The sequence below is a fragment of the Pyrus communis genome, chromosome 14, assembly GCF_041283825.1.
Source record: "Pyrus communis isolate YQ-2024b chromosome 14, ASM4128382v1, whole genome shotgun sequence".
Taxonomy (NCBI): Eukaryota; Viridiplantae; Streptophyta; class Magnoliopsida; order Rosales; family Rosaceae; genus Pyrus; species Pyrus communis.
In genome coordinates this window covers 19,889,510-19,915,335 of record NC_142578.1, presented here as the reverse complement: position 1 = coordinate 19,915,335, position 25,826 = coordinate 19,889,510, and the positions used below count along the sequence as shown (strand labels likewise).

At 40.1% G+C, this 25,826-nt stretch overlaps 1 pseudogene; it reads right to left on the bottom strand.

The window, feature by feature from the left end:
- Positions 1 to 592: 592 nt before the first annotated feature.
- Positions 593 to 6,840, bottom strand: LOC148691358 (uncharacterized; annotated as a pseudogene).
- Between the last annotated feature and the right edge of the window lie 18,986 nt (positions 6,841 to 25,826).

Here is a 25,826-nt window from a genome sequence, read left to right as displayed (position 1 = left end):
CTTTTCTGATGGGTCATTCGTTCCCTTAATTTGATTGGTCACTTCATCTATTTTTTTTATTGGTTCCTTAGACTCATACTGATTGGGCCGAATCCTCTCATCTGATTGGTTCTTTTGATCTTACTTAAATCTGATTGGGCATCTTTCCTACAAGTGGGAGTTTAATTAGATTATAATCTAAAATATAAATAAACAGTTTTAAACGTCCGTAACTATACCGTTATAATCCGAACTCGCAATCGGCTTTCGCCTATGTTTTCATGGTTTCGAGATCTATTCGGAAACGTTAATTGTGACTTCAAACGGTTAACAAATTTTAAAGATTAATTACGAAACTTCAAAAATTGTAACCAACGATTTAAACTCGTAAATTAACAGAAATTAATTAACTAAAAAAAATAAAGTAACGCGAAATACGAATTTTAAAATACAAGGTATGTAGTTAACAAGGAAATTCCGGGGACGAGATTTCACATCCTTCCCCCCTTAAAAATGAGTTTAGTCCTCTAAACTCAACGTACATAGCCATGACAAGCTCTGCCACGTCTCTTAAAGCAGAAATGCGCTAACTTTGGCCATGCTAAAAACCACCCTATGAAGTCATAGCTCCACCATTATGAGTTACAGCTTCCTGCAGACTGCCTCTAGGTTGTCGACCTCTCTGTCGAACAGACCTCTCTTGACCCGAGCCTGAAGAAGAAGGAACTTCCAATGACATCCCCTGAACTGGAGGTGTAACTGAACCACCAACATTGGTCATTGCTGCACTGGTATCAATACCTGCCGCCTTTGGGCACTCGTTTATGAAATGACAAACCTGGCCATATTGGAAACAAACCAAAGTCCATTCTCGACATGGACCGCTATGTCAACGTCTGAAATGTGAGCAATCTCGAGGCATGGTCATCTGCGACTACATCTGTGATCTTCCCCCAGAAAAACTATGAGATCCTCGCCCACAAAAGCGATTATGACGACTCTGCCTAAAATAACACTGGGAATCTCTCCCAAAAGTAGCTGGAAGGTCACCTCGTGCAAATCCACGATATCCTTCATGAGTAAAGTCATAAGATCCACCAAATGAGAATTCAACATGTCGTCAGCCCTCACCCGAAAGTGTATCAAATGCATAACCCTCTAAACAAGTCATCTTCCTCTGGTCCTTACTTCCTCGTGTGTCACGCTTCTCATTAATCTCCGCAATGCATGCATGATCAATGGCATGAGCATAGGATATCAATCCCTAAACCGATAGTAGAGTCTAAATACTTGGCTTAAATCCTCTAATCAACTTCTTTGTTTTCTTCTCCTCAGGGAGAGGCTGAGAAAATTGGTAAAGTCTGGTGAAACGAGCCACATACTCATCAACCGTATCCGTACCCTACTCAATAGTGGCGAACTTCACCTTGAGTTCGTCTCGAAAAGACTCAGAGAAGTAATACTCGTAAAATGCCGTTTGAAAACGCTCTCAAGTAAAGGGGCCATCGGTTGCCAATACAGGATAAGTGATCTGCCACCACTTGTACGCCTCACCCATCAACATATACGCAGCAAGATCTACTTGCTCTTCAGACAAACAACGTAGAATGGTGAAAATTTTGGCGATCTGATTAATACAAGACTCAGCTACCCACATATCAGTAGTACCATCAAACAAAGGTGGCTTGTGGATACGAAACTCCCTATACAAAGGATTCCCACTAGTAGAAGTCACACGAATATAAGCCTGCATAAGTTGAGCCAAATCTTCAACGGCCTAAAAAGCACCATAAGGTCCACCATAGTCATGTCTAGCCTCCTGATCAGTAACATGAGCTACGTCATCATTGGGAACATCATCCCCAATCGATTGGGTAGAACCATGTGGAGTCGTCATCGTAGGTCTGAAGAATGAAAAAATTCAATGTAAGCGAATAAATAAGACTCAGGATGAACCCACATAGCCTACGTAAAGATAGCTGCCCATAACTTACCCAAGGTTTCCTCACCCTAAGGTAAAGGTATAGGCATTTAATACCTAAGCTTTGATAGCACCAAAAGTTTTCATGCCCCGATCCCGACATACGTCCAGGATCGACCTGGGACGGTGAACTGCAGGGGGAAAACCAGAAATACAACTGAATACCGAATTGAAACTAAGAACAATTTACAACAACTGAGCAAGGAAAAGTATAAGGGTAACCTAACACTCCAAGCTCTCTGAAACTTTGTCTGCTGCCCTAAAGTTTCTTGTATCAACTAAACCTGTACAAACGCCCCCTACACCATGAGAATGGTACATTGGGCAAACAACAACTTGGATAAGCCACGAAGTTCGTATGAGTGACAATAATGTGACGTATGTGATAATATTAAAAGCCAACCATCGATTCAGTTAATAAATGTCAAATATAAAATCACATTTTATGAAACCATAATCAAGTCACTAAAAATCCCAAAGGAGTCACCCCAGACATCCAACGGCTCGTCTGAAACAAACCACAAAAGCTCACAACCATAAACTCATACAACACAATGAAAAGTAGGGCTAAATCAAACAGTTTAGCCGAAGCTTACATCTCTGAAGCTATCTTAATTCAAACTCAATCCGAAGAATCAACAAAGCAATTAATCGAGTTTCGGACCACTCAATGGAACCATAACACCAAACGGGATTTCAGACCACTAAACAAAATCCAATCAAGATACAATTCCAGACCACTCAACAGAATCTAGATGAAACAGGGAACTGGCCACTCAACGAAACCCCAGAGAAAACCCAGTTCCAGATCACTCAATGAAACCAAGCGGAAGGCCAACAACCATAATGTACGATGGCTCAAAGAAACGAGACAAGGCACAAGTTACCCAATTTATAAAAGCTTAACAAACTGAAATAAGGCACGAATACTAAATTTAGAACGAATCAACGAAGTGGGAATTGAAACAATATCAAAGCAACAAATCCCCATCATAATGGGTTAACGGTCCACTTCTAGCCCTCACATTTCATGACAACATGCCAATCATACAAATCGAACCACATGTCAAATATACACGTCAAATCTCATTTCATAAACATAAATCGATGGCTAAGAATTAAAAATAACACTTCAATAGAAAACTTATTTATAAAACCAAGTTATATCCACACAGGATAACAATTACGAAAACAATGTAATCACCAATATCACATATATTAAAGTCACTCACCTAGACTCCACGCTACAACTTCCTTACACGAATATCGAGGTGTCCACATCTATTCGTCGCCTAGAACAAACATCAAATCTCATCTCAAAACCCAAGTGATAAACCACATAATTTTACATAGAACACGTCCCCAAGGACGTTCTAGGTGGATTTAGAACGTGTTAACCAAAAGTCAACCGTTAGTCAAAGGTCAACGGTAGGGTCCACAACCCTACGTAACTCAATCCGGAAGATCAGCAACCTAAATTTTTGATTCGTCACTTCTTAAGATCCACATTATGCGTCTAGAACAACACACTAAAATGTCATGATGATCCAAAGGTCAGATCATCGTTTGATAGAGTATTCAAGTGGTGGACCTTAACGAAAATATACTCAAACAATGGAATTTCGTTAATCAGATGTCAAATATGGAATCGGGGCATCCAAATTAGCCTAGGAAGGTCAGGTGGGGTCTCAGCCCACACGGCAGCTGGCCGTCCCGACTTGCCGAAAAATTTCACATACTCCAAAAAGTACCAAATTTTATCAAAATGAAGATCTCAATGAGTAGAGCAAGTTTTATACATGTGGCCAAACCCAACTTGGTTGGGAAAAGCCCCAAAATGGCTCGCACCCGTCAGAAACCCTAGAATGGGTGAGATTCGATTCTCCTTCCTCGGTGTTCCACCGCCCCTACAACGGGTTGGGTCTTGTTCCTGGGGTCAAAGGGGAGTCGATTAAGGGTGGTGAGACTTGCCGGAACGGCGAATTGCTGTTGAGAACCTCCGAGTTCTCCAGTGAGGTTTTACACGGTTTTGGCCTTAAAAACTCTTGATTTTGGGCAGAAATGATAAATGGGGGGTTATGGAAAAGATTTCAGGTGGAGGATGGGTTAAAGTCACCTGAAAAGACGGTGGGAGTGGCCAGAATCGAACCGAGTTGAAGATGGGTCGTTGTGGGTATACAAGTCGACAAAATTAGGAGGGGGAATGTTTCAGCTTATCTCTCCTATTCTAATTAGCTAACTCCCTCCTTTTTCTGATGGGTCATTTGTTCCCTTAATTTGATTGGCCACTTCATCTATTTTGATTGGGCCGAATCCTCTGCTCTGATTGGTTTTCATGATTTTACTTGAATCTGATTGGGCCTCTTTCCCACAAGGTAGGAGTTTAATTAAATTATAATCTAAAATATAAATAAACAATTTCAAACGTTCGTAACTATACCGTTATAATCCAGACTCGCAAATGACTTTCACATATGTGTTCGTGGTTTCGAGATCTATTCGAAAACGTTAATTGTGACTTCGAATGGTCAACGAATTTTAAAGATTAATTACGAAACTTCAAAACTTGTAAATAACGATTTAAACTCATAAATTAATGGAAATTAATTAACTAAAAAAATAAAGTAATGTGAAATATGAATTTTAAAATACGAGGTACGTAGTTAACAGTGAAATTCCAGGCACGGGATTTCACAAAAACCCTTAGATTTCTCAAGATACCCTACAAAATAACAACTTGTAGTCCTGAGATCCAATTTTTTTCTCCATTGGATTATACAAACGAGCTTCACATTTGCACCCCCAACTATATAAATGTGCAAGACTTGGTCTTCTTCCTGTCCACAATTCAAAGGGTGTGAATGTCACTGTTTTACTTGGCACCCTATTGAGAATATATTAGCAATTTAAAGTGCTTCCCCCCATAAGAATTCTGGAAGTTGTGATTGAGAAAACATGCTCCTAACCATATCTTTTAGAGTACGATTTCGTCGTTATGCAACACCATTTTGTGAAGGTGTTTTTGGAGTTGTATATTGAGCAACAATGCCTTCTTGCTACAAGAACAAAGCAAATGGTCCCTTTTGTTGTCCCATTTTTGTATACCTCCCAAAATACTCACCTCCCCTATCTAATCTCACTGCTTTTATTTGTTTCCCAAGTTATTTTTCCACTTCTAATTTATAAACTTTAAAACAATTGAACACTTGAGACTTTTCAAAAATTAAATACAAATAAGTGTACCTAGAATAGTCATCAATAAAGAGCACAAAGTAAGAGTTGCCACAAATTGTCCTTGTTGGAAATGGACCACAAACATCTATATGAATGACTTCTAACAGACTCTTACTTCTAGTTGAACTAGTCTTTTTAATTGAAGCTGTGATTTTTCCTTTAAAACAATCAATGCAAGTTTCAAAATCACTGAAATTTAGCTTCTACAATACTCCCATTTTCTCTAATCTTAGCATTCTTTCCTTTGAGATGTGTCCTAATCTTCGATGCAATAACAAGGAAGAATCATTATTAGTGACCAATCTCTTAGGAGCCAAGGTTTCCACATTGATACTTTCTTGAAAATAAGTGCATTGTACATGCCAAAGATCTCCATTAAGTGATGCATAACCAAGCAAATTTTCATATTGATTTTTGAGATAAAAATGAATACAACTGTCATCACCAATGAAAGAAAAAACTATCTCTTACAAATGTTGAAGCTGAAAATAAATTCCTTCTCATAGAAGGTAAATAAAGGACATGATTTAAGACTAAAACATAACCAGAAGAAAGTTTAAGCATGACTTGACCAACTAACTCAACATTGACTTTGATTCCATTTCCAACATAGACATTGTACTGCTCCTTACTTTGGTCTTTCAAGTTTTGAAATCCCTGCAAAGAATTAGTGATATGCACAGAACATCCAGTGTTAAACCACCATGAATTTTAAGGTATAAAAACCATATTAGACATTTATAACTGCAATACCTTTCTTAATAAGCCAAACTTTAAATCCAGCATAATCCATTCTCAAATGTTCAGTGGATCCACAGAAATGACACTTTTCAAGATTAGTTTTATTAAATCTTAGACCAGTACTAGTGGGGGCAAGATCATGCTTAACAGGTATAGCAGAAATGGTAGCATGTTTCTTGGAACCAAGGTAAGGAGAACCTGACTTAGTTGCAGCTTTGCCAATCTTGAGTGTTGTAGGTTTGCTTGTTCCAAAAACTTTCCCCTTTCCTTTCCTATACTGCACCAGATTAATAGCTTCATGCTTACTATTCTTTGTTCTCTCATCTTCTTAACATCGAATCGAGATCAACTCATTGATATCCCACATTCTTTCTGAGTATTATAACTCACTTTGAGCTGTTCATAATCAATGGGCAAGGAGTACAAGGCCAAATGAACAAGGAATTGATCTGCAATGGCTACATCCATTGCATTTAGCTTGTTAGACAAATTGACAACCTTAAGTAGATGCTCTCAAATGCTCCCCACACCATCAAATTTGGCATTAATCAAGTCTGAGAGATATGCCCCAGCTTCAGCCTTATCAGATCTCTTATATTTTTCTTTAATCTTGACCATATACTGCCTTCCCAAGTCACAATTTTGAATGCCACCCCTGATGTGCTCTTCCATGGAGTTTTGCATGATTAACAAGGACATCTGATTAGCCCTTTCCCACTTGGAAAAAAAATTTCTTTCTCAACAACTGTACTGGAGTCTGTTAACATACGTGGCTGAACTTGAGTGAATGTAATGTTGAATTCCAGCATACCAAGATGCATTTCAATCTGTTGCTTCCAGGTCTTAAAATTGTTGCCATTTAACTTCTCAATGTTCATAAGATTAAGCATGTTATAACCTGCCATTAGGGTATGCAAAGATTCATTAAGTTGTGACTAATGAATGTAAACTGAAGTTCAAAGTCACTCAAAAACAATGGATCCAATCACACTTTTGAGCAAGAGATTGTCCATATAATCAAAAGTATGAATCTTGTACATTTGCATAGCCAAGTATCAACACCAAAGTACATATAAAGTAATGTCTTTGGACAAAATAAGTGTGTGTGTGTGTGTGTGTGTGTGTGTGTGTGTGTATGTCTCTGGTTTCATAACTCAGTATACATCAACTTATAACTAATCCCAGTAAATAGTTTCTTTGGAAAATAATTTACTTGTTAACGCTTACAAATTGCTTACTGTTCGTCCTTATTGAAACTCATGAAATCAAAACAGTACTCTAACCACTTTGGTGATCTGTACTAAATATTTCATGAAATCATTGAAAAATACCATTTTATCTCTCAATAGTATGATAGTATGTTGGTATAAAAACGCGCAGCAAGTATGATTAAACATTTAAGAGTCATGAAAGTCCTAAAGTAAATAAAAAATTGAACATAGCATGATGGAAATGTGTTTATATCACAAATATAACTTAAGCAAATTATGCAGCGGAAGAGAATTGCATAAGTATACATATTTATCATAAATGAGTCCAAATTTAAGTTGATCCGGCTCTGATACCACATGTAAACCTTTATATGTGGAACTGAAGTTAATCAACTAAAGAATTGGACTACATGCTAATATGATGGATTAACAATATAAACTGATAAGAACAAATAACACTTACCTACTGAGTTTGCCACAATGATCAAAAAGCAAGCAACGATGATGCTGATAAAACTAGGGTTTGCAGTAGTGAGTTTACTGCATAAACTTATGGGAATGTAGGCTATGTTCTTCTCTTCTTAGGGACTCGAATTACGTTCTACATGCGATAGGGGATGTATATATTGAACTGGTGTCCGAGAAGAGAGACCATGCAGCAATTTTGATTGTATAAAATCATAACTGCTCCATCCATCATGGTAGCAGTTATATCATGATAGAAAGAGTTTGTAACCAACTCATCATCCTGATTTTGTGCGGTAGTGATTTCCTTGAAGGTATTTTATCATGATTAAAACACATATTGTAAATCCATTAATAATCCAAGTCCATTAGGTTTTCACTACATATACAATAACATGGTTTTGTTACAACTCACATTATCGGAAAAACATTACACCCCGGACACGGTCGATGAAAATTCGCTAGGCTTTTTCAGTCGGGAGGCAGATCCAGATCCAGATCCACTAGGCTTTTTCAAAAGTCATAAATCTTCCCTTGAGGAGGCAGATTTAGATCCACGATGACCTCTTCTGCCTAGTTTAGCAAAGAGAAACCATCGGTGTCCTCTGTGATGAAGGTGGGGGGGGGGGGGAGACAAGATGACTGCCAAATGAGCGAGGACGACGACCTTGCTTTGGAGTTGCAGAAGAATGGATGAGAAAGGGGAAATTGATCCTTAAAAAAAAAAACGAATGGGGAGAAAGAGTAACTTAGTTGTTTTACCCAAAAAAGAAGGGACAATACTTGGACACTAACTAGTCAGTGTCTAATTTTACTGACCCCCAATAAAAAAATGACACTTGTCCTTTTTAATTCTATCTCAAATTATTGCCATCTTCATAACCAAACACCTCCTATTCTTCATAGCTTCTGCAATGGAGATTTGGGCAAATCCTCAACTCCTTCAACCTTTGCTTCTGTCGACCACATTCACGTCTCTTCTTCCTTCTCTCCTCCGTCAAACCCGTCCCCAATAATTGAGCAGTTGCATAGGTGTTGCCATGGTAGAGGAGAGAGTTGGGTTCTGTGGAGCCAAAAATAATCACAAGGCAACATGTGGATTTTTGGACGAAAGATGACAAAAATACCCTTGAGGCATAACGGGATTCCTACGCGCGAGCAGCGGGCAATTGTCCTTCAACCAAGTCAAAAATGCCTAGGAAAGGTAACAATTCAAAATCCATCTCATCAAATCCCTCTTACAAGGTAGCTCCCAAAACCTATCTCATTCTATATATTTTTTACCTCTTTTTTCCCTTTTTAGCTAAGCTATCATTACATAACCTCCCAAAAACATTCCTTTTATTATGTTAATTAGCCAATTAATATATTTATTCCTAATCAATATATTAATTGGTAATTAAATCACCTAATAACACCCAAAAAACACATAAAGGGCCGGCCACTCTTTCTCCAAAGAGGACCGGTCATGCCTTATAAATATGACCCACTTTTCTCTAAAAACCTAGTTCCACACTCTTGCAAAACTCCCAAAAGCTCTTCAAACACTTTTCTCTCTAAATTCTAACTTTGGCATTGGAGGTTCTTCGGCCAAAGCCCCCCCATTCATCGTGGGCGCATGAGGCTCTTGGCCTTGACCTAATGTGTTATTTGTTTTGTAGGTGCAATTTTGTCCAAGAATAAGGTGGAAGAAATTTGCATCCACAAATTGGTGCTTTCATTGAGAGTTGAAATTCACACTCGTAGAAGACTCTCGCATAAAAAGGTTTTTTTTTCTATTTTCTAGTCCACTTGTAATTTTCGTACGTTCTTATTATTAGAATTTTTTATTTGCAAAGATTCTTTGATAAAACGAAAAAGAGAAATACAATGGCTAGAAATTTAGAAAACTCCATGAGTGAAAATTCCAATATTCAAGAAATGGGACCACGGCGATCCATGAGACTAAATGTGATCCTAGGGAGAGCGACACCACCACCACAAGGTTCCACCATGGGAACCACCGCGGTGGCCACCCGTGGCGAGGTCCATGGAACCAATACTATGGCCCGAGTCGTGCCACCAAAACAAGCCCAAGATGTGCCATCCAAGGCTCATGGCACCAAGGCCGTAACCCAAGCCATGTCATTCCAAGCCCAACGTGAGCCCAACGCGTTGCCAAGCCGAGCTCTAGCCTCGCACCCACGTGTGCCACACGCCGAGCAGCCCACTCCCATGACCCTACCTGTTCCCACCGAGCAACCTACTCTCGTGGCCCAGCATGCTTCTGCTGAGTAGTCTGTTCTCATGGCCCAGCCTGCTCCCGCAGCCCAGTCTGCTCCCGTGGCCTTCCAAGCAGCCCAAATTAGTCCAAGACTAGTTCAACCGTCCCGGCTCCAAATTTCCGGACCGATGATCAAACCAAGAGCATTTTCACCATATTTTTCTGCGCATTTTCATCAGCACAAATCTCGCGCATGGAGTCTACCACACTTCCACTGCTCAAGGAGAAACATTCCTTCCAAGCTCTTCCAATCCAAATGGCCAACATCATTTGTCTCGACAGGTCATAAAGTTGACGAGCACCCTAGCACAACAGACGAGCTTGGTGAACTAGCTCTTGCAGCGCACCAAGATGCAATGTGTTCCAAACGAGGTATCCCGAAGAAGGACAAGGGCAGATGAAGAACCTCTCTGGCAGCGTCCTAACAAGAAGCCACTCGACCAGTCACGAACCGAGGGTTTAGGCAGAGTACACTCTCGATTGGGCCCTCGAGATAACGTATACTCCCGTCTTAGCGCGTGGAGGAGCGTGCACTCTCTACTAAGCCCACTGATGAGCATACACTCACGGTTGGGGCCACACTCCAATCATCAACATGAGCAGCCTTCCAAGTGAAGTGTTCATTCGTAGTTAGGCCTGCAAGGAGTATCTTCCATATCACATCGGAGTAGGCAGCATGATGGGCGGAAAGAAGCAATCACTCAATCCAGCTCAAGTTCAACCAGCAGCCTGCGAAATCCCTCGTCTGCTAGGAATCCACTACATGCACTACTGCCACGAAATAGACGAGCAGAACACGTAGAAGAGAGCCTAGACCAGCAGGTCAAGACCAGGGGCAGCCGAGAGCTTTGCTGCACCAGAGGCAAATTCAGGAAGAAGTGGAAAGACTCCTAAACAAGCGATCGTTTGATTTCAAACGCAACAAAGTAGCCGACGAGGCTGTACGACGGGACATGACCAACATAAGCAGGTCACCCTTCACGGACGAGATCGAGCAGGTAAAGCCTCCACGCGAGTTCATCATGCCAATGATGATCTCATGTGCAAGATATTAGCCACCATTCTACAAGGCGAGGTGCAAGATTGGTTCTACATCCTGCCGCCACAATTTGTCCGGAGTTTTGACGAACTTTCTTTGGTTTTCACCAAAGAATATTTATCATATCGCTTGATCATGAAAAAGTCTGACCACTTGTTCAACGTCAAGAAAAACCCAAAGGAGTCGCTTCGTGACTATGTGAAAGGTTCAAGGCAGATAAGGCAAAGATAGTCGTATGCAACGACTCGATAGCTAGAGCAGCCTTCCAAAAAGGACTTCCAGCAGACCACCCGCTATTCGAAAAATTGATCATGAAAGCATATTTAACTCTAGCATACTCTTTTGCTCTAGCAGAGAAGCATGCACTTTGGGATGAAGCTCACCAATGCACATTCAAGGACTTGAAGGAGTACCCGACATCACATCCCTACTACCTAAACTGGAAGTAGAGGAGGACTTATTCACATGTTTAATGGTATCTAAAGCAAAAATAAGCTCTACCATTATGCGAGAAAAGTTAATGGCACGACTACCTGTATTCCACAGTTCAAAAGCTCTCATCGATGCTATCAGAAATTCAAAAGCTAACTTTGGCGATAGCTGTTGTAACCCGAAAGCTTAAGTTTTACCTTCAAACGCACGCAGTCATCCTCATGACGCATTATTCCGGCTAATCCAAACGTGTTACAATAAAGGTGTAAACCCTGACGGATGTAAAGTTTTCTGATGAACGTAACAACTCGGTCCAAAAGACACGCCAAAGGCAGACGAACATTAGAATGACACACTCGGAAGCAAGTTTTGTCCTCGTCGCCCCAAAAGATTCTACATAGGAGCAACATGTATCGGCAGTTAAGCACCACCTCCTGCTGCGCGTCACACGGCCTTAGCCGACCCTTACTCCATAATTTAGCTTTAGAATGGTCCAATAACGGCAGTTGAGTATCTCTTGCTATGTATAACATGGCCCCAGCTCCATGACTCCCTACCATGCACCAAAATGCTAAAAAGTTAATACAAAAGTGTGACCGTTGCCAACGCTACAAGCCGATACCAACACTACCTGTCAGCGAGCTACACCCGCCTACGAGTCATTAACCTTTCATACAGTGGGCAATCAACCTGGTAGGACTTATGCCGCCTACTACTGGGGGTCGAAGCATGATGATCGTGGCAACCGACTACTTCACCAAATGGGTAGAAGTAGAGCCCAAGACGACTACGACTCAAACGGACATAAAACACTTCATATGGAGGAACATTATTTGCCAATTTGGTATCCCAGGGTCCATCATCACTGACAACGCCCAGCAATTCGTGGGCAAAGGTATGGCAAAGTTCTTCCAAAAGTATGGCATCAAGCAGCACATGTCCACGCTGAGATATCCTCAAGGCAATAGGAGGGCAGAAGCATCCAATAGGATGATCCTCGATTGCCTCAAGAAATCCCTCACTAACAAGAAGGGAAAATGGCAAGACGAACTCTCCGGAAGTCTAGGGGCATATTGCACCACCAAAAGACAAACAACCGGTGAGACTCCTTTCTCTTTGGCATTTGGCTTAGAAGCAATCATTCATCCTAATGTCATCGAGTCAAGTATCACCGCTCTATTACCAAGCATTAAGCAAAACAGTAAGGAGATGGCCACAAGCTTAGATCTGGCAGAGGAGAAGTGCAAGTAGACCATCACCCGTATTGCAACCTACCAGCACCAACTCCTCTCCAGCCACGACAAAAATGCTAAGATCCGGCAGTTCCAGCCCAAAGATCTAGTCCTAAGAAAAGCCTTCATCACTGCCCGCATAGAAAGCTCCAAAAAGATAGATCCCATCTAAGAAGGTCCATACAAGATTAGCAGAGTAGGCGGCAAGAGTAATTACACCATCGCTACCATGAGACGACAAAAAGATCGAAAAGCAGTGGAGCCTACAATCTGAGGAAGTACCATGTGTGACCTCTCATTACATCAAAGCCTGAAGACTTAAGTAGCTCGACGAGCACCACCTCACAAACCAAAGACTATCCAGTTGTTATGCAATTCCTACCTTATAACTAAGTTCTCGTTCGTTTCACTCATTTTTCAATGAGGAATTCAGAAGTAATCACAGCTTGGTTCGGTTGTATGCTTACAACAACTGATCACTCCTGCACTTTAAAAGAAGACCGCGCTCTTCTTAGGGACTCATCGCAGGAATTGCACCCCCCGAGGGACCAACCATGCTCTCTAGTGTGAAAGGGTAAACCAATTCCCCAAGACCTACATGTGTTAGCTTTCCAAGACGGGAGGATAAACTCTACACTCCAAATATCCAGATGTGGATGAGCCTGGCTGCCCTAGTATAATTAGATGCATGATGGCTTGCGCCGGGATTCCTAAAAGTAGCCACAATGGTCTTTTTCAAGGCTTAGCTAACTGAAGGATTTTGGGTTTCTTGGCCTAATCTGCGGGGAACCGGGCCCTATAGACGAATGAGGCACATTACGCAGTACATCCGATGGACGGCTGCACTGGAACCCTAAAAGCTACTACCGAGTGCACTAAGGTAGCCTACGGTTTCCAAAAGATTGTCTACGACTTGCCTTTTAAGCAGTAAAGCTATGCTAGACTTATACAATCGTACATTCTTGTGAAAGGTTAAACAAGCTAGCATGCATATACGAAGCTCTATCCACTGCTGAAATGCTACATAGTCGATAAGCTTCACCTCTGCCAAGCGCAGAACAACTTACACCAAGTCCAAAAGTGTTGTGATACTTGCTACGCAACCTACAGAATTGGAGAAAGCCAAGGTTAATAGCCTAATGGTTACGCGGATTTGTCTGCTTCTGTAAGTAAGGCATCTGGCTGCCAACCTTATGGCTAACAACTTTGCAAAGTTCTATACCAACACCTACGGCTGCATAGGCTACGCGGGCTTGTCTGCTTATAGAAAAGTAGCATGCTTGCCACTAGTCTATAAAGTTTAAAGGTTAGGGCATGAACAAAAGAAACGAAGATGAAAAAACGAAGGAATGATGTTTATAAACAACTTGAAAATGACAAAGGAGTTCAAGAAAAAACAAAAGTTACAAGGAAAAACAAAAAAAAAATCCTAAAGGCTACTTAGAATAATACACTCTAGCAGCTTGGACATCCCACGACTACTCTGTCACCACACATTCAGCAGCAGCGACGCTCTTAGCAGTGGCATCATCCAGCGTTTCACCCCCGGTTGCCCTAGCCTAGGCACCAACTTCTTTAACAACTTCACCAATGGAAGCCTCAAAAGTAAAATCAAGCAAGTTTTCTGGAGAAATAGAGAAGGTCTTGAAACCTGGAGCCTATCCTTCTCACCCTTCAACTGTTCATTCTCCTCGAGCAGACCAACACAGACGCACTGCAGCTCATCCACTTCTTTCTTCAAACTTTCGTTGATCTTTAGTACATCTTAAAGTTCCAACACTTGGGGTTCAAGCCTATCGATGATTCTTTTGAAGTAGATCACTTGATTATAAGCAGCAATCAACTCTTCATCCTTTGCATAAACTACAAAATGAAGCTCAGAAACTGCAAACTCAAGATCTTGAATCTGAGCTGCAGATAAGTGAAAGCAGAAATATTAAACCCTTTTAAAGCAACGAGCTCAGAGTCCAACCTCTTGATCTCCTCGGACGAGGAATAAGCTTCAGCTACCATAGTCTTCACCACCTCCTTGGCATCCTTGCTATATATGGATTATAGTAAGTAGAGCAGTCATTCTATATTGGGTTGTATGCTTCACAAAGGAACTTGGGCAAACAAACCTTTTTAACGGCATCAATAAACTTGGCACAAACGTCCATGTCTTCAAGCAGATCTGGTTTTAAGAGCACACGAATCTCAGCAACCTCCCTAGAAGCAGGCCTAGTGGATTTCTCATAGCTGCCCACGTAAGCAGTCTTTTCCTTCCCAGCATGTGAATCAGTCTTTGCAGCATAGGGAGTAGGCCTTAGCACCACTTTAGTAGCAGAGTCCACCTTATCACTCTTCATAATAGTAAGCCTCTCCAAATGTGAATCAGACTTAGCTCCCAATAGATATCTCAGTACAGACTTCGGCACTGGGGGCATGACAGGATCTTTACACTAAGCAATCTTATCAGCAATCATACTAGCCATTCTCGACATGGCAAACGCCACAGGCTCATATCTAGCAGCCTTATTTTTCTTCCTATTGGAAGAAGTCATGTCAATCACAGGTCTCTGCCAGGCAGACCCTTACAAGCAGCGGATGAAGTCTTTAATTTTTTCTTAACCAGCATCTCTTGAGCAGACGGGGAAGATCTCTTCTTTCCACCTTCATTCACAGTAGGCTCCACGATAGCGATCAGACGAGCCAAAGTATTCGCCTTGATCCTCTTTACCTTCTCTTTCAAGAGAAACCCATATTTCTCCCAGCGAAGAGAACTAAGCAGCCAACGCTATACATGGTACTCAGCAGGGGAACTCAACCCATACTGGCTTTTTCCTCATTTTTTTTTTCAGGCCAGCAGGCAAGAGGCCTGCATGCCCAACATTCCAGCAGTCAATGAAGCCCTCGACCTCTTTATATCTCTCAATCGCCGGCCTGGCCCGTGTCAGGTCTAAAAGCCCAAAAGACATGAGCCATGCAACTCGCCTAACATTGCACCCTCATTCCAGCGCCATAATCCGTGACCTCAATCGCACAAGCTGTCCTTGGTTCTAGCCAAGTCGAGCAGCCTAAAGCAGTGGTCCCTGCCACAACACCTCCCCAACCCATGCCGAGCCGATCGACGTGCCGCACCACCCCGACGGCTACCCCATGACAGTACTATCCAAGAAGAAGACAAGAACAATTAAAATTTTTCTTATATCGGTGCGGTACGGAGAAGACGAAGAAAGCAACGAAAAACGGTCATTTACACGGGCAAGGTGTATAAGATTGCTAGAAGAGGAGGAACAAATATCCTCTAAGCTTTCTCTCTCTCTTGTAGGGTAGAATAAATTGCTCTTCAAAGTTGATTTAATAACCCACTTAAGGTGGACTTAAATAGGCTTTGAGAGAAATTATTTTCCTTTCCTAGAAAGATCTAATTTCCCATTAAAGAGGGAATCTACATCAAAATAGAAAGCAGTCTTAAGTTTCCTAAAGCAAGAAGATCTCTACACCTGTTACCCTTTACTGCGAGCAGCCAACAGTTGTGGGGGCATTTGTGGAGCCAAAAATAATCACAAGGCGACACGTGGATTTTTGGACGAAAGATGACAAAAATACCCTTGAGGCATAACGGGATTCTTACGTGCAAGCAGCGAGCAATTGTCCTTCAACCAAGTCAAAAATGCCCAGGAAAGATAACAATTCAAAATCCATCTCATCAAATCCCTCTTACAAGGTAGCTCCCAAAACCTATCTCATTCTATATATTTTTTACCTCTTTTTTCCCTTTTTAGCTAAGTTATCATTACATAACCTCCCAAAAACATTCCTTTTATTATGTTAATTAGCCAATTAATATATTTATTCCTAATCAATATATTAATTGGTAATTAAATCACCTAATAGCACCCAAAAAACACATAAAGGGCCGGCCACTCTTTCTCCAAAGAGGACCGGTCATGCCCTATAAATATGACCCACTTTTCTCTAAAAACCTAGTTCCACACTTTTGCAAAACTCCCAAAAGCTCTCCAAACACTTTTCTCTCTAAATTCTAACTTTGGCATTGGAGGTTCTTCGGCTAAAGCCCCCCCAATTCATCGTGGGTGCGTGAGGCTCTTGGCCTTGACCTAAGGTATTATTTGTTTTATAGGTGCAATTTTGTCCAAGAACAAGGAGGAAGAAATTTGCATCCACAAGTTCGTTGAAGGAGAGAGATTGATGGAGAAATTCGAGTTGAATTTGACGTGAACGGGGATGAGATCTGCGGCATGGGATGGAGGGAAATGAACTGTTTGGTTATAGGTGTAAGGTTAAAGTTGGTTGTTTGGTTATAGGTATGAGTTTTGAATGACAGATGGCTTGATTTGATTGGGTTAGATGGTAATGTTAGTATATTGGGTCCTCACTGGTGAAGACCCAAGTATTATCCCAAAAGAAGAAGGATAGAAAATTGGGAAGCAAGTAATTGTGGGTGTACAAAAAAAAAAAAGGGATACAAAATTGGAAAGCAAATACTTGTAGGTGTACAAAAAATGTGATTGTTAAAATAAGTTGTAAGACTAGTTTGGTATTGATGTGCTTTTGAAAAAAAAAAAAAAATTGTTTCTGCTGTACTGTAAGAATAAGTATCTGTAAATTAAAACAGTTAGTGTTTGGTAAACTTTTTATAAAAGTGCTTTTGATAAAAATAGCAGTGACATAGTGTTTTTCAATTTCATCTTCTCCGTTTTCATTTGTCCAAAAAATAAAAATAGCATCGTTCTCAATATCGACATCATCCCCACCTTTACCTCCCAGAAAAGCTAGCATTTCAAATACCCATTAATTTTTTCACCCATAATATTAATATTGGGTTTCAGCTTTTTCTGACTGTAACTTCAAAAATAAGCTATCTTTTGCTCTGTTACCAAACACAATTTTTAGGCCAGCTTTTTTTCATCCCTGCTTTTAAAAAAAAATTTAAGCAGTACCAAACTGGTACTTGATCTCACCTATATAATAATAGCACATGTGTCAACTTTTGGGTGAAAGTAAATGTAGAGTACCTGTACGTTGTCGTTACTCTCACCAATAAAAAAGTGTAATTGTAGGTAGGGATGAATTTTTTTGTCAAATTACCATATCTATCAAATTACCAACCGTATCATAGCAAAGTTATGCTAAAAAATTTGTACTATTGGTAATGGTACGATAATGGTATTCAAAATCATTACTAGTGGTATACCATATCGTACCGCTACTATTAATATTATATCATTTATTTATTCATTTATATATAATTAGGTATTATTATCATTATATATGCACTTTATGTTTTTTTCCTAGTCATTTATCCAATCATCTCACCCTCTAACCTCTACTTTCCCAATAAAAAAAACCTAAGCCTCTTTGCACTACGACTCTTCATCTTTTCACTCATCTAGCCACTGACTTCATCTCTGTTGCTCCAGTTCTGGCGACTCTCTCTCTCTCTTCGGAGTCCATCTCATCTTCTCCTTCATCAAATTGGGATGTCTTTCTCCCTGGCTTCGTCTATCAAGTTAATTTTTGTACAATTTTAAAGAATGTAGAGATGGAATTTAGGAATCTTTGTACTATATTTTTAGGGATATTGGGTTCTTTCAGCAATTCTTCCATCTATTTTTTTCTTGTTTCTTAAATGAATCTCTATAGAATTCTCATAATTAAATAAAAAAAAAGTTTTAGAAACCGAAAGGGAGTGGCCAAAACACGTTTGGGCCTTAAATTGGGTTGAAAAAAAAAATCAAATTTTTGCCCAAAAGAATGACCCAAAACAAAGTGGTAATTACCATTATCATACCATGCCAACCAAATTATTTGACATGCTAAATTCGGTATATCGAAAATTATACCAAATTTGGCACAGTAATGATAATAAATTTTGTCATACCAAAATTTTGGTATGGTAATTGATACATGAATTTTAGTACGGTAATTGTATCAATACCGTAGTAGATGTTGTCACTCTCACCAATAAAAAAAGTGTAATTCTAGGTGTTCACATTACTATGACCAAAATAAAAAGTGTAAATGGTGTTAGTGTTACCATGTTGCCACCGACAATAAGGGTCCAGATTTTCGGCACGCAACTATCCCTCGTGGCACACCTCTGTGCCCCTCTAAATATGCGACAAGAGTCCAGACTTTCTTATGCTAATTCGTACGTGTCTAGCGAGTTCGGGGGCCCGTAGCATTTGTCGTGGCCGTTGATTCAAAATAGATGTAAATCGTGCGGTCTCAAATTCTTTTTATTTATTTCACGAGGAACGAGGTGCTGCGTCTTCCTTCTTTCCCTTATCATCCTAGTGGTCTCTTTTCTGCTCCTCTTTCCCGAAAACTCAGATACCCGGCGACAATCTTTGCAAGCTTACCATCGCCACCAAGTTATCTCAGCAGAGGTTTGGGGACGAAGGAAAAGGCTCAGAGCGGACCTCTTAGCCCTCCCCGTCTTCGTCTTGCTGCCACTAACGATGATGGTGGGCGAAGATCGAATCCGCTACCGGTGGAGTGATCGAAAGAAAATGGAGCGTGCCTAATGATAAGCCTATTGAAACGATTTGCTTCTTCCTTTTTATCCGTTTTCGAATTCTTCATCCACGGAGTTTGCCTTTGAAATTTGTCCTAAATTCATTTCCATCTTGTTTTTTTTCTTATTCTTGGTTGAAAGCACTGCAAGCAATAAAGCTTATATTTGTGGTTTTCTGACAAATGGATGGATTAATACTTTTGAAACTGCTATTAGCAGTTATCGTTTGGTTTATCTCTTTCACCACCAAAATAGAAAGAAAAAAAAACATATTGCAGGGAGCGGATAGAAAGGTTGATGAAGACAAGCATGGCCCATCCTGTGAAAACTGGATGAAGAGAGAGAAAACATAAACAATGCAACTTCTCTTATTCAAATGTTTTGATTCACTTTCAACTAATTTACAGAAAATATCATACCACAAAGAAACATAACCAAAGCGGAGAGAGATCGCGGGGGACGAAGATTGGAGGAAAACGGCAGATACAACAAAAATGAGTTAGGAAGAAATGAAGAGAACAGGACTGGAGGGATCACAGAGGCCTCCAGTCATAACCCCGACGGTGCGCTGTTTGAGGTGGAAAGGTGTTTGCTTAATCACAGTGTGGGTTCAAAATAACGTTCAACTTAACGCTATCGTTCTATTCAAAACAAAATAAAAAAAATAAAAAAATAAAAAATTCCATTTGAAAAAAGAAGCGGTCGATGACCCCTTGGATCTGATCTCTTCTGTTAACTTATTAACGTTTGTTAACTTATTAACGTTATCGTTTTATTCAAAAGAAAAAAAAAATCCATTTGAAAAGAGAAGCCGACGATGACCTCTTGGATCTGACCTCTTCCGCCTAGTCTAGCAAAGAGAAGCCGTCGGCGTCCTCTCAGATGAAGATGGGGACGAGATGACGCCGGATGAGTGACGTCACCTTCTTGCTTTGGAGTTGCGGAAGAAGGGGGAGAGAGAGAGAGAGAGAGAGGAGAAGTAAGGGGTCTGGAGAAGAGAGAGAAAAGAGAACGACAGGAGAAATTTTCCTTTCTTTTCTTTTCGTAACACAAGTCATAGTAATGAAATTTTTTATTTTTTATGTTATTAATTTTTTTTTAAATATCATCATTTATATCGACACATGCATTGTAATATCTCATATTCTGAGCAAACTAAAATAAATTTCAATATGTACTGGGCAAATAAAACCAAATCTGTTGATTTTTTTTTATTTTTAATGACAAAAATTGTTTATTTCGGACGAGTATCATCTTAGGATCTCTATCAGGATCCGTGGGGATCTTATCGTTTATGTAAATCAAAGAGTCAAAAACTAATTCAATTTCGGAGCTTTTAGATCCAAGTTCAAAAACATAGATGATTTTTAGGAGTGAGTTCAAGTATCTAATTACATGTTTTTATTTCTTTTATATTCATTTTATATTTTCTAAAAATAATAAAAATCAATAGAAATGACACACCCCGACCGGGATCGGAGAGTGCTGGCCGTCACACGAAGGTGACGTAGCCATGTGCACGTGCGGAAGCCAATAAAGTAATAATATAAAGGTACGAATAATTAAAAACTAGCATACAAAGTACTAAACAAGTGCTAGCGTAAGTGAAAGACAATTTCAGAGCAGGTCTACAGCAGTCCAAAAGAAAGTTGCGACATAAGTACACCTAAAGGTGACCCTACGCTGGTGAGTATCTGTCAGAAAAGCCTGGAGAATCCTCTGGGAAAACCACCGAAACTGCTAATCAACTAGAACCTGGAGGGGCGCAAAACAAAAGCGTGAGTGGGCAAAAACAAAGCTCTTTGAAAACCATTTAGCAAAATACATTCTAACCCCTCGCCGTAAAACCTGTATACTTCCCAGAAAATAAACATATAAACGTATGTATAAATATGCCAAACATGCTCAAGGGTATGCCAATCATGCTCAACATATGCCATGCCAAAGCCTCATAATGAATGTAAGTGCCCAGGTATAAATCATATCAATATCATAACATCTGGCAGCCGGAGTCACCTAACGTGACCTGTACGGCTGCATCTAGAGCTCAAATCTCAACTCAATAACTGAACCTGCCCACGAGTCGGAACCACTCAAAGTGGTCTGTACGACAGGCCTGGGTGTAACATATATATACGCTCTAGTGCTACGATCACGTGAAGGCTGTGCGAATAATCGCGGGTCACCTACGAGTCGGAACCACCTAATGTGGTCTGTACGACAGGCCTATGCACCTAACTTGGATCCAAGCTGAGCGTGTGGTGCGGGAGGTGAACATCACGTGAAGGACTGTGCCCTACTCTGGGCGGGAGCACTAACACCGGGGGTGCAGGTTATGAGCTCTCTAATCATTTCAAACCACTACTGAACTGTAAACATGCATACCTCTTACCTGGCACTTACCTGTGCGTCCACGGCACCCAATACGCATATATAAATGTATGCCACTACTAATGCATATGATGATGCATAAACGATAATAATAAAGTGCATGGCATAACATACATAACCTTTTTAAATCAATTTCTGGGAATATAAATGTATATAGGTATATACGGAAAACAAAAGCCCACTCACTGGTAAGTGGAAGGGTCGTAGCCCCTCTGCCTCGAGTGCGAACGCTCGTCCTCGGGGTACGTGTCACCTATATGCGAAATAACTATAAAAGCGTTAACTTTAAAGCACATAACCAACTTCTCGTAATAACTTCTCATACATTGCTCAAAATGGACAATTGAATATACCAACGTGCTTTACACAACCTCAGGATCACAACCATATTTTTAAAATAATTTTCCTCCGCCACACGCGCCCCCACACGCCGGCCACGCGCAGGCACGTGTGGCGCACACTGACGGTGTCAACTGACGCCATTAGGAATATTCTGTCAAAACTGACAGATTCCGTTAACGGCGTCAGGAATATTCCGTCACCTTCTCAGTTCAGTCTCCGGTGCCGTCGCCGGCGCCGGAAAACTGGAAAAACTTCGAACCTTGTTTTCTCACTCGTTTCTCAACCATTTTTCATGATTCTTGGACCAAAAGAAAGCCCTAGACTAGTAGAATCACGTTAGACCACTTTTAAAGGCTAAAAATTACGCGATCATACCTGTCTTAAACTCGAAACTCGGCCAACTTCGAACCAGGCCTTCCCGACGTCCAACTTCGTCCAACGAGCTACTCCGACGCTCTTTAGGACCTCACTAAGACACCTACGAGCTTAGAAATCCCAAAAACTCAATGTATAAATTTTGCATGAACAATACTCAAATCGGCCATTGTCGAAACGACGTGAAAACGAAGGATTTCTCACCTGAAAATGGTATGACTGTGCTCGCCTCGACCTCACGAGTTCAATGGTGTCCTTGGTTTCCTCGATCTGTGATGGTTTGGGTGGTTTTGGTGTTTGTCCGTACGTCGAAGGAAGAAGAAGAAGGAAGGGAGAGAGAGAGAGACACGGGACAGAGACAGAGGGAGAGGGAGAGTGTGACAGTGTGTGTGTGTGTGGTCCAACACATGCCACACCACACAAAACAACCAAAAACGTGACAAAAACGAACTAGGGGCAATAATGTAATTTCACACGTGCGTTCTAATAATCCCGGGACGGGATGTCACAGAAATCCTTTAAACATTATACATTTTCCAACTCCAAAAAGTCTAATTAATATCTTATAATAAAAAGACTAACATACTAACATAAATCTATGTGCAAAACATTCTACCTAACTCGAGTAGCAAATATATGAATGTATATTATACCTATAAGAGAGATATGAAACCTAATTAAAAGTAGAAAAAACATAATATACTTACAAGTAAGACATATTAATCTATGACATGTTAATTATAAAAATAAATATGTTATATAGATAGATAAATATAATCAACATGTGATATAGGTTGATTATAAAAATTAAAAATAATCAAAATCTATAAATGAGATTTAAACCAGAGGAGTAACAAGAAATAACAAAAAAAAAGAAAAAAAAGAAAAAAAAAGAGGGAACTATTCAAAAATAATAATTAGGAAGAAATTAAACTTGTCCACATACCTCTTCACAAGCCATGCCACTTTGCAGTTAGGATTTTTCCTTCAAATCCTTGGACATTCATGTTTCTCAACATAAGTTTTCACTTGCATTGAATCTTCATTCTACATCCTGGAAACATACAATCTCCATGGATAGTTTTTCTCACACTTTGCACTAATCTTCCATTTCTCATTATTTTTCAGCTCAATACAAGATGCACCATGCTTAATAGAGTGAGACCACACTACCTCTCTCAACTGTGCAGCATCTATGAACTTCAATCCTTTTTCAAACTTTGGATCATCCTTGTTGGCTTCTTCATTGAACTTAAGGTAGATGACCTTCTCATCACATTTAGAACCTGAATCATCAGCATTATGCAGGCCATATGAGTCTTCTCTCTCATTATCAAGGGGAATGCTTCACCCCTTTTAGCATCTCCAATCATAGTACTTACAACCCTATCATCTACTGAACGATGATCATTATCTTCTAAACTGTAGTCACTGTCCACAAACTCACTATCAATAGTGTCATCCTCTGCATTTATTGCCACAAACAATGCATATTTGTTAAAAACCTAACTTTACAAAAATACTTGAATACTGAAATGAAAATTGCAAAAATAAATGTTTCAAATTTTTTTACCTTCATTAGCTTCCAGTTCAGCCCCTTCATTAGCATTTCATTTTCCTATTAACTTCATCAGATTTATTACCTTCTTCAGCTTCGTGACCTTCATCACCTTCATCACATTCATTATTAGCATTAAGAGGATCATCTTCAGCCTCATCTCCATTTATTTGTCCTCCTTCTGTTGCTTCAGCTTCATGTTCATCATCACCACTGTAGGCTATTTCATTTTAAAAGACATAGCCATTTTTCTAAGTGATCAGCACCCCCTGTTGCTTTACCCTTATTTAATTTTGATCCACTTCCCTTTGTAATCGAAATTTTCACCCTCGATACCTTAATATCTTCTATAGTGACACCTTTTTTAACTATGCCACCCTCATCTAGATTCATCAAAAGGTTATGTTTCATGGCAGCTTGCTTTGGACCTAGACGTTTTAGGTTCATTTCTATTTCCCTAGTCCTTGGAACATACTTGCACATATTACCCACATCTTGGTCTTGTTCAATAAGCCTTAATCCCTCCCTATAAAACATCCTAGGAATCCTACAATGATACAAGATAAACCCATCATATCCTAACTTCTTAACCATTTCATCAATCTCAAAAAAAGACATGAAGTCTTTGTCTATGTAATCAAACCAAGCCTCAAACCCTCCCGTATATGCATTTTCAAACCACTTCCCACAGTGGTTAATTTTAAGGGTAAATAAATTAGGCATGCCTGCAAAGTCAAGGAAAAAGGTTTTAAAACCCAAAAAGTTAACCCAAAACACTAACTTGTAGGACCATGAGGACAAAAGGATGACAACAAAACCATGGGCACCATAAATATAAGGTTTTTTTAAAAGCACTACAATTGAGACCACGAATGAAGACAAAACCACATGCACATTGAAAACAATTAACAATGCAGGAAACCCACTACAAAACACAATTCCATAAACCCTAGAAAATTGGATTAGAACTCACAAATCCCTAAAATTCAAAATTGAAAAATCGGAAAACCTAAACCCTTAATCAACTTCGAAAAAGGTAGTTTACTTACAATAAACTTATGACAACCCGTCCTTAATTTTACGATTTTATAAATTTTAAATGAGAGAATTGACAAGAATGCCCTTGGAGATAAGGATTTTTGACTTCCATTGACCAGTGTATAGTGAGACGAACGAAATATCCTTTTAGCATACCCTTGTAGAATTCATCACTACGAACACGTGGGTGCAAACAAAATCGAATTTAGAGATACGATGAAGAATTTACAGAACTAGAAAGCAGAAAAGTATTTTAGTAAATTCTCTATTCTAGATATCCAACTTTATTATTTTATTATTTTTATAGAGGATATCTATGTGCTTGGGACCCACCCACGTGGGTCACCTATTACCTTTGTCCCCATGTTCCCCACTCTTTTGAAATATCTCATTATCTCTCTTTCATTTCAAATATCCCTCACCTCACTCTTCCACTCTCTTACTGCCATGTGGCATTCTCCCTCATTTCCCCATGACCTCTCTCTTCCCTTTTCTATTGGTCTCCCTCTAACTCTCTCTCTTTGTAAGTGCAGAGAAGTTGTAACATCGAGACCATCTTTGGCGAGCTTCACCATCACCATCATCGCTACACTTCCTTTTCCCCCTTGTTGGCAACCCTCATCACACTCTTGCTTCCTCTGCACACTACATATAAGCACCGACGAGAATCCAGAGAGTTGCCATGTCTCCGACGATGGTAAGTTCGATAACCACCCCAAATCTTTGTCGTTGATGCTTAGAAGTATGATTAGGTTATTTTTAAGGTAGTTTGGTGTGTTTTGGACAAAAAAATACCCCGAGTGTAGCAAACCCAGTTTTTCGGCAGCTTTGGAGCCCTTTTTTCGGCCAATTCCGGCCACAGCCGAGGAAACCAAAGGTATATTCTGACTCCTTGTTCTTTGAGATTCAATTTGTTATATTGGAAGGCTAGGTTTAGTGAAGTTTTGGTTGGTAGTAGCCAGAGTTCATTCTTTTTCTAGATTCCGGCGGTTGCAGTGGCAACCGGTCGGAGAAAAAGAAGA